Below are 10,951 nucleotides of genomic sequence, written 5' to 3'. Positions count from 1 at the left end.
GTCCCTAACTCACATTCATACATACTAGGGACAATTTAGACAGGATCCAATTAACCTACCAGCATGTCTTTGGAGTGTGGGAGGAAACCGGAGTACCCGGAGGAAACCCACGCAGGCACAGGGAGAACATGCAAACTCCAGGCAGGTAGTGTCGTGGTTGGGATTCGAACCAGCGACCCTTCTTACTGCTAGGCGAGAGTGCTACCACTACACCACTGTGCCGCCCATTTAAGTGGATTAGACAAAGGACCTGGTGCCAGGTTCAAAAATGTAGAAAAGTGGAGACATTTTTTAGCTAAAGTCAGATGGATAATTAGATTGGAGTCATCACAGAGTAGCAGGGCACCATTTTGATACAAATATATGTGAGCCAATAGATAAGGTCACAGAAGAAGTAAAGTTGTTTGTCATTAGGGGCATAGTAAAATCCTATTGTTACATCAGTGTCCCTGAGTTAACCCATCAGAATAAAGTAGATTCCTTCAGGGCCACAGCTAATGGGTACAAGTTGTTTAAATCCAATTAGGGTGCCACGTTGCTTGGTAGGGACATTAGCCATACAAATCTGTTGGTAGTTATCATTGAAATAACTGGGGTGAGATTATTGTGAGAAATGTGTCTCTTCAGGACATATAATATCAATATGTTTTGAAAAGAAGTGCCGGAAGACTTGCACATTTGTTGGGGGAATTCACACCTTGCACATTCAACGATAAAAGTTTAAGTGGCATGTTTTGATGTAGATGTAGCTATAAAGAAGTCCATAAAGAATGCCAATCCACAAGCAGGAACATAAGTGGCCCAACCTGATATAGGAAGAAAGAATTGGGGTATATGGAATGGAGATGGGGGAGAAAGATAAAATAGAAAATGAAAAAAGAAAAATAGAAAAGAACACAAGTCATTTCTTCAGTGTTGTCACATGAAGAGATATAATAAAATATTTACAAAAATGTGAGGGGTGTACTCACTTTTGTGAGATACTGTACAGTAGGTGCAATAAACCTTATAGTTGGTTTACATAGTCAGGGATCAACAAAGTGCATGTGAACCAATTTACAAAGTTGGTCAGGAAATCAAGCTTCCGCACCAAATTTCTGCAACCCTGGAGAGAGTTGATGGAACCAATATGATATACTTTTCTTTAAACTTTCCATTGAATCTATTGAAAATTCATCCGTGTGGTCTTGGAGTGTCTAAGAATGGCAGGTAGCACATGATGCGACTCAAACCTTTAAAAAAAAAAAGATGGATTTTAGATGAACGCTGATGTGTGGTCTGCAGGAGCAATAACTCAATGCAAAAATCAGCGCTTGCTACTAAGAAATATATATACAAAGTGAACTTATTATTAATGTGCTCAAAAAAAGAATTCCCTATCTTATAAAAATCTACATCTTATAAAACAAAAACATGTGTGAATTCACGAGATGTTTTTGACCCCTTTTGCCTTTTGCCAAAAAGGATCAGTAAAGGATTTAGTGATCTCCGTGACCCCAGGAATTCCTCCAGCCAGTTCCCAAAAGGTCTACCTCACAATGGCAAAAAATTTCAGTGTAGGATGTCAATGCCAGAAAAGGAAAGGAAAAAATGGAGAACAGACTCCTCATAGCGTAAAATAGTTAGGGTAGCTTTATTAAAAGCCTTCGTAGTAGGCTATGCATACAAAAAAAAATGGTTTAAAATCTCTCCTTTGCAAACAACCTGTGCATCAAAGTGGGACCAAAGTGGTGCAGGGACTACTTTGAAGTCGCACAGATATGAATGGTACTCATTGGAAATCATGGGGTATGACTTGTCATGCGACTGTGCAGTCCCAAGTCGCATGACAAGTCCCACTAGTGGAAACTGGGCCTAGTGTTTGGGTCAGCAGCAGGGGGCGGAGCATCCCACACACCCGGCGGTCTCGTCCGCCGGAGTGTTTTTCCCCCGGATCCTCCCCATGAGCGTGGGGTCAGTTTATGACCAGCGCCCGGGACCCATCAGGACCACTGGTAAGGCAATTAACAGCTTCGCGGGTGGGGGCCTGGATGGAATCCCCAGTGTAGGCAGACCTTGTGGGCGGGGTGTCAGGAAGAGTGCGTATGCCTCCTCCGCCCGCAAGGTGTCACTGTCCGGAGCTAACGGACTCCTCCCCCTCTGATGCAGTGGTAATAGGGGGAGTCTCGGCATGGGAGGAACAATGTCCGAGCCGCCGGGCAGTTACCAGCCGTAGCCGGTGGCCTTTATGTCCAGCGGCGACCCCTGCCATAAGTGAGAGGCGGGGTAATGGGCCAGGAGAAGGCGGATGGTGGCCCAGGATACTGCAAGTGCTGGAGGTCTGCACAATATATTGACAGGTGGATCTGGTGCGGGGAGGCCAGGTACAGCACGGATCCACAGCACCTGGGCCTTCCTCGCTTGGGGATGCTTCAAGGGGAGGAACCATAGATCCCAGAAGTGAGGTCAGAAGATGAACTGTCCTGGTCTGTAGAAGATGACTCACAAGGGCATCCAGCATCGGGGAATTTTGGAGCGGCGGCAGGTGGGGGTCCCCCTGGGCAGCTTGGTCAGTTGAATAATTTATTTAACAGCTCTCTTGGTAATGTAGTGGGTAACTTGTTGGTGTAGCTGATGAGAGCGTGGCAGCCCCTCAGGGTGCGACATTTCTCCCGGGGGTTACTTGGGGTATCGGGGCGCTGTGATTGGCCGGAGCCGCGACAACGTCACTCCTGTGCATGTGCGTGGTAGCCGCCGGTAATGGCACACTGACATACGTGCCATTGCTTCAATTTGCTCTAGTGCGCATGTGCCGATGTCATCAGCAAGTGCAGGGGACAGGGGATATCTCCTAAATCGTGCAGGTTTAGGAGATATCCAAGGTAGCTACAGGTAAACCTTATTATAGGCTTACCTGTAGCATAAAGTGGTTGCAAAGGGTTTACAACCACTTTAAACAACCAAGCCAGGAAGCAGCGCCATCTTGTGGTACAAAAATATATTAACAAAATTAAACAATTGATAACATTACAACACTTATACACAATTGCATGCATATTACGAAAACATTAATAACACTTTAAAGTAAATTAAAAATGTTGTCTAGGAGGTATGTTCATACCATGTGGGGCATAGCACCTAACATGATAAATCCACTTCATTTTAAGACGTGATACCTCTTGCACCACATTGCTACCTCTCCTGTTACTAGTGAATCTATCGATACCAATAAACACAGTACCACTAGGATCTTGATTATGACACAGGTCATAATGCTTGGATAAACTGTGCTTAGGAAACCCTTTTTTTATATTGGCCACATGTTCGCTTAATCGCACATGTAACATCAGTATCGTGCGACCGGTATATTGGAGCCCACATGGGCACCGAACCAATGTGCACAAAATTCCTAGTTGTACAGGTAATAAAGGGTTTAATGGGGAACTCCTCATTGGTGGAAGAGGACTGAAACAACTCTGTCCTTCTGCGCATATGTGCGTTAATTTTACATATGGGACACTGCCTACAAGGGAAGAAGCCCCCCATATTCTAAAAAAAACACAGGTTTCTTCGGGGGTTCAATAATATTGGATGCTACCTGTAACTTTAGTGGGGGGACCCCTCTAAACACCACACAAGGTTTCTTATGGAGATGAGGCCCCAGAATTCAATCATTGCGGAGTACGCCCCAGTGTTTACTCATTATTTTCTTACGAAAAAATGTTGGTTGGAATAGGTAGTAAGGAGAGCAAACTTAAAAGAGTCATCCTGTTTTTCTTCTATTTTATTTATTCTTCTTTCCTTCTCTTTACTCTTCATTTCTATTATTATATTTATATCTAAGGACACCTCTCAGGGGTCCACAAATTTATTCTCCCTTCTAAATTAAATAACAGATTTTTCTATACAAATCTAGAGTATTTCCGAATAAATCATCAATGTAACAATAGGACGGTTACGAAACCACCCTGGTGGTCTTACAGTACCAGTAAATACTCTAGCTTTGAAGTCAATTATTCACTGTTATATGAAACTTATGTACAAATGTTAATATGATTGTACTAATGTTATCTTCAAGCATTAATAAAAGCTTATTGTTTAAAAAAAAAAGTCATTCTGATCCCTAATCCCAGGGGCCAGCAGATCATCTCTGACCCTCTCATCAGCACTTTTAATTGCATCCTTCAATTCTCATAACTGATAGCCTTTCTCAAGGAATTTCAACCGGAGAGATGAGGCCTCCCGGAGAAAGTCACTCCTATTGGTGCAATCTCTCTTGAGTCTTAAGAATTGACTCTTGGGCACCGACCTCAACTAAGCTGTTGGTAAGGGATGAGCTTAATGCTCAACTCGAACATGAGTTCGACTCGAACATCGGGTGTTCACCCATTCATCGAAAAACGAACATTATGGGGCATTCGCGCCAAATTTGAGCGCCGCGTAATGCCCCATAATGCACTGCGAGATCGAAGTGCATTGCTGTATGATGATTGGCCAAAGCATGCACCATGACCTGCATGCTTTGGCCAATCCCAGCGCCCTCAGCAAAGAAAGCCATAATTGGCCAAAGGCAGGGTGCCTTTGGCCAATTATGGCTCAGGGGGAATAAGCCCACGCCCCACACTATAAAAGCTGCCTGCACGTTGGCCTCGTGTAGTGTGTTGTTGGTGTGAACGAATAGAGAGTGTGATTTAGATTGAGCAGGCAGGCAGGTTTTCAGTTAGCTGCAGTGTATTTAATATATATATATACAGTCAGTCCCGTATAAATATATATCTATATATATATAGATATATATAGATATAGATATATATCTATATATATATATCTATATATTTTAGGGGTGCAACGGATCAAAAAACTCACGGTTTGAATCGTACCTCGGAGATCAGAGTCACGGATCGGATCATTTTTCGGATCAGCAAAAAAAAAAGACAAATAAACATAACTCCCACTGTAATATCCACAATCTCCCCCACTCTAATATATCCACAATCTCCCCCACTCTAATATATCCACAATCTCCCCCACTGCTGTAATATCCACAATCTCCCCCACTGCTGTAATATCCACAGACTCCCTACTGTATACAGTACTATGAGTATAGGTTAGCAAGGCTAGTGTTGTTTAGTCTTACCTTACAGAATAGAAGCCGCCAAGCCGGCCAGATCAGATCCACGAGTTGAGGGGTGATGAAGTCAGCGCGCAGCTCATCGCCGTCGGGTGTACCAAGATGGCCGCCGCTCCGGAGCTAGGCCGAAGCCGTGGCCTTTCCTAAGGCCGAGGCAGCGAAGCGCTCCGCAGATCGCATGTGTGCCGATCGGAACAGGTTGAACTGTTCGGATCACGGATCGGTGATGATCCGTTGCACCCCTAATATTAATATATATATATATATATATATATATATATATATATATATATATATATATACTGCATCCAGTGTAGCCAAGCCTATATCTGACTGCAGGCCATTCCTGGTGTACTTTTTCTAATATACTTTAGGCAGTCAGGTTATTCAGTTAGCTTCAGTGTATTTAATATATACAGTGGGGACGGAAAGTATTCAGACCCCCTTTAATTTTTCACTCTTTGTTATATTGCAGTTATTTGCTAAAATAATTTAAGTTCATTTTTTTCCTCATTAATGTACACACAGCACCCCACATTGACAGAAAAACACAGAATTGTTGACATTTTTGCAGATTTATTTAAAAAGAAAAACTGAAATATCACATGGTCCTAAGTATTCAGACCCTTTGCTGTGACACTCATATATTTAACTCAGGTGCTGTCCATTTCTTCTGATCATCCTTGAGATAGTTCTACACCTTCATTTGAGTCCAGCTGTGTTTGATTATACTGATTGGACTTGATTAGGAAAGCCACACACCTGTCTATATAAGACCTTACAGCTCACAGTGCATGTCAGAGCAAATGAGAATCATGAGGTCAAAGGAACTGCCTAAAGAGCTCAGAGACAGAATTGTGGCAAAGCACAGATCTGGCCAAGGTTACAAAAAAATTTCTGCTGCACTTAAGGTTCCTAAGAGCACAGTGGCCTCCATAATCCTTAAATGGAAGACGTTTGGGACAACCAGAACCCTTCCTAGAGCTGGCCGTCTGGCCAAACTGAGCTATCGGGGGAGAAGGGACTTGGTGAGAGAGGTAAAGAAGAACCCAAAGATCACTGTGGCTGAGCTCCAGAGATGCAGTCGGGAGATGGGAGAAAGTTATAGAAAGTCGACCATCACTGCAGCCCTCCACCAGTCGGGCTTTATGGCAGAGTGGCCCGACGGAAGCCTCTCCTCAGTGCAAGACACATGAAAGCCCGCATTGGGGTTTGCTAAAAAACACCTGAAGGACTTCAAGATGGTGATGGTGAGAAATAAGATCCTTTGGTCTGATGAGACCAAGATAAAACTTTTTGGCCTTAATTCTAAGCAGTATGTGTGGAGAAAACCAGGCACTGCTCATCACCTGTCCAATACAGTCCCAACAGTAAAGCATGGTGGTGGCAGCATCATGCTGTGGGGGTGTTTTTCAGCTACAGGGACAGGACGACTGGTTGCAATCGAGGGAAAGATGAATACGGCCAAGTACAGGGATATCCTGGATGAAAACCTTCTCCAGAGTGCTCAGGAACTCAGACTGGGCTGAAGGTTTACCTTCCAACAAGACAATGACCCTAAGCACACAGCTAAAATAACGAAGGAGTGGCTTTACAACAACTCCGTTCCGTGACTGTTCTTGAATGGCCCAGTCAGAGCCCTGACTTAAACCCAATTGAGCATCTCTGGAGAGACCTAAAAATGACTGTCCACCAACATTTACCATCCAACCTGACAGAACTGGAGAGGATCTGCAAGGAGGAATGGCGGAGGATCCCCAAATCCAAGTGTGAAAAACTTGTTGCATCTTTCCCAAAAAGACTCATGGCTGTATTAGATCAAAAGGGTGCTTCTACTAAATACTGAGCAAAGGTGTCTGAATACTTAGGACCATGTGATATTTCAATTTTTTTTTAATAAATCTGCAAAAATGTCAAAAATTCTGTGTTTTTCTGTCAATATGGGGTGCTGTGTGTATATTAATGAGGAAAAAAATGAACTTAAATGATTTTAGCAAATGTCTGCAATATAACAAAGAGTGAAAAATTTAAGGGGGTCTGAATACTTTCTGTCCCCTCTGTATATACAGTCAGTATCGTATATATATATATATATATATATATATATATATATATATATATATATATATATACACTGTATTTATTGGCTTTTAACACTCACTTTTTCACCATGAAAATCGGGTGCAAATAGTGTGTGCGTGTTACACGCCAATACTTCCATTTTAGCTGCCTTGGAGGGGACAGGGAGGGAGGTGGGACGAGCGCCATCAGATTATATACAGTGAGAATCTCCAGTTTACTTGGCGGCTTCTGTAATGGGAAGTCCCGTCTCCTGGGCCGCCATTGGACCACTGTTCTGTCTATCATAGGAGATTCTCACTGTATGTAATCTGTCGGGGCTTCTCCCGCCCCCCTCCCTGTCCCCTCTAGGCTGCAGATGGGCATCGATCAGGCTGCACTGATGGCAATGGGGAGGCTGCTGCATTGATGGCAATGGTGAGGCTGCTGCATTGATGGCATTGGTGGGGCTGCTGCATTGATGGCAATGGTGAGGCTGCTGCATACATGGCAATGGTGAGGCTGCATTGATGTGGACTGATGAGGCTGCATTGATGGCACTTGTGAGGCTGCAGATGGGCATTGATCAGGCTGCATTGATGGGCAATGGTGGAGCTGCAGATGGGCACTGACCCTTATTTTGCTTCAAAGTTCCTTATTTAAAATCTATTTTTTTTCCCTGCTGAAACTTCCCTCTTAAAATGAATGTGCGTGTTATACGCCTGTGCGTGTTATATGCCGATAAATACGATATATATATATATATATATATATATATATATATATATATATATATATATATATACACTGCATCCAGTGTAGCCAAGCCTATATCTGACTGCAGGCCATTCCTGGTGTACTTTTTCTAATATACTTCAGGCAGGCAGGTTATTCAGTTAGCTGCAGTGTATTTAATATATATATACAGTCAGTCTCGTATATATATATATACACTGCATCCAGTGTAGCCAAGCCTGTATCTGACTGCAGGCCATTCCTGGTGTACTTTTTCTAATATACTTCAGACGGGCAGGTTATTCAGTTAGCTGCAGTGTATTTAATATATATATGCAGTCAGTCTCGTATATATATATATATATATATACTGCATCCAGTGTAGCCAAGCCTATATCTGACTGTAGGCCATTCCCGGTGTACTTTTTCTAATATACTTCAGGCCGTGTACACAGTACACAGTACCGTGCACCCATAGTGCAGTTGCTACTACTTTTCTGGGGGTGTACACAGTACACAATACAGTACACCCATAGTTGTTATTACACTTCTGTTGGTGTACACAGTACCGTGCACCCATAGTGCAGTTGCTACTACTTTTCTGGTGGTGTACACAGTACACAATACAGTGCACCCATAGTTGTTATTACACTTCTGTTGGTGTACACAATACCGTGCACCCCTAGTGCAGTTGCTACTACTTTTCTGGTGGTGTACACAGTACACAATACAGTGTAGTGTGGTTTTGCTAAACAAAATTTACAGCATGTCCGGAAGGCCACCAAGGAGAGGCAGATGCTCACAGGCCACTAAAAGAGGGCAAGCAGGCTCTGTGTCTACCGTCAACAGTGCTGTTTGTGGACACGGTGCATCCTCAGCATGTGGCCATGGGGCACGCTTGTCCTTTTTTTCTGCAGCTGGCCGTGTTATTGAGCCACAACATGCAGAAGAGTTGGTGGAATGGATAACAAATCCATCCTCATCCTACTCATCTATTGTCACCCAGGCTCAGAGTAGTTTGCCGGCCAATGCAACTGCAAAGCGGCCTATTCCATCGGCTCCATGTCAACAGTCACTCCTTCCCTAGCCCCACCATCATGCACGGAGGAGTCCCCTGAACTATTTGACCACAGTGTCGGGTACATGCTGCAGGGGAATGCGCAGCGATTTGAAGGCTCCGATGATGGTACCCAGGTTGAGGAAGGGAGTAACGTGAGCCAAGAAAGAGGGGGTGCCCAAGAAGGACAAGAAACTGGCAGTCATGTTCCCCCAGCTGCAGCATACTGCCAAGTTTGCTCCAGTGATGAGGAGGGAGGGGATGATGAGGTCACTGACTCTACTTGGGTGCCTGAGAGAAGAGAGAAGGAGGAGGCACATCTCCAACAAGACAAGATGCCCTCCAGGGGGCAGTTTAAGGGCAGCCACCCTATTGCATCACACCACAGAGCTAAGCAGGTGCAGGACACTGCTGACTCCCCGCATATTTTGAAAAGTTCTTTGGTGTGGGCCTTTTTTGACACATGTGCAGCAGATTGCATCATTGCTGTTTGCAACATATGTCTAAAGCGTATCAAGCGTGGCCAAAACAGCAGCCGCTTGGGCACCACATGCTTGACCAGACATATGATGACCTCCCATGAAGTCCGTTGGCAACAGCACTTAAAAGACCCACATCAAAAACAAGGCGGACCTCTCCTTGCTCCTCATCAGCTGGGATCTCCAACCCCACTATACCTCCAGTCCTCACAGAAACCTGCACTGAGAGGAATGAAGGTATAGAAATAGGTGTCTCAAGTACTTGCGGCCAATCTGCTAGCGGTACACCAACCTCCGATTTTAGCAGACAAATTTCTCTACCCCAGTTGCTAAACCGTCAAAAGAAGTTCAGTCCCAGCCATCCACATGCTCAGCATCTGAATGCTAGCTTGGCCAAATTGCTAGCACTGCAACTGCTGCCTTTTCAGCTGGTAGACTCTGCCCCCTTTCGTGAATTTCTGGAATGTGCGGTACCTCAGTGGCAGATTCCCAAACGCCATTTCTTTTCATGGAAGGCCATTCCGGCTCTCTACCAGCATGTGGAAGGCAATGTCTTGGCCTCGCTGGACAGGGTGGTCAGCAGCAAGGACTCATGGTCCAGCAGGCATGGACAGGGACATTACCTTTCTTTCATGGCACACTGGGTAACTCTGCTGGTAGCTGGGAAGGATGCAAGACTCCAACTCATGGTCCAGCAGGCATGGACAGGGATGTTACCTTTCTTTCACAGCGCACTGGGTAACTCTGCTGGTAGCTGGGAAGGATGCAAGACAGGGTTCAGTATTGTTGGAGCTTGTTCCGCCACCACGCCTCCAAAATTCTAGTGGTGATTCTGCCACAGCTCTCTCTTCCACCTCCTCCTCTTCTTCTTCCTCTATGGCCTCTTCCTCTGCAGATTTGTTCTCTGAACCAGCGGCTCCGCCACCTCCTATGGTTTGGCGACTTTGAATCGCTTGTCCTGTATATGGCCGAACTGAATGCCAATGATAAGGGTATAATCTTAAAACATGAGGCTAGTAAGTCGGAAATCCATTTTTTTGGATATTAATATCACAGCTGTGGATGGTGATATCTTTACATCCACCTATTTTAAAGAAACCAATAGAAATGGCTTTATTAACACCTACAGCTGTCACCATGCAGCTTGGTTGAGGTTGGTGCCCAAGAGTCAATTCTTAAGACTCAAGAGAAATTGCACCAATAGGAGTGACTTTCTCTGGGAGGCCTCATCTCTCAAGTTGAAATTCCTTGAGAAAGGCTATCAGTTATCAGAATTGGAGGATGCTATTAAAAGTGCTGATGAGAGGGTCAGAGATGATCTGCTGACCCCTAGGATTAGGGAACAGGATGACTCCTAAGTTTGCTCTCCTTACTACTTATTCCAACCAACATTTTTCCATTAAGAAAATAATGAGTAAACACTGGGGCGTACACCGCAATGATCGAATTCTGGAGCCTCTTTTCCGCGAGAAACCTTGTGTGGTGTTTAAAGTGTCCCCCCTCTAAGATTGC

Source organism: Aquarana catesbeiana, linkage group LG06 (assembly GCF_042186555.1).
Source record: "Aquarana catesbeiana isolate 2022-GZ linkage group LG06, ASM4218655v1, whole genome shotgun sequence".
Classification (NCBI taxonomy): Eukaryota; Metazoa; Chordata; class Amphibia; order Anura; family Ranidae; genus Aquarana; species Aquarana catesbeiana.
This window is presented reverse-complemented; position numbering follows the sequence as displayed.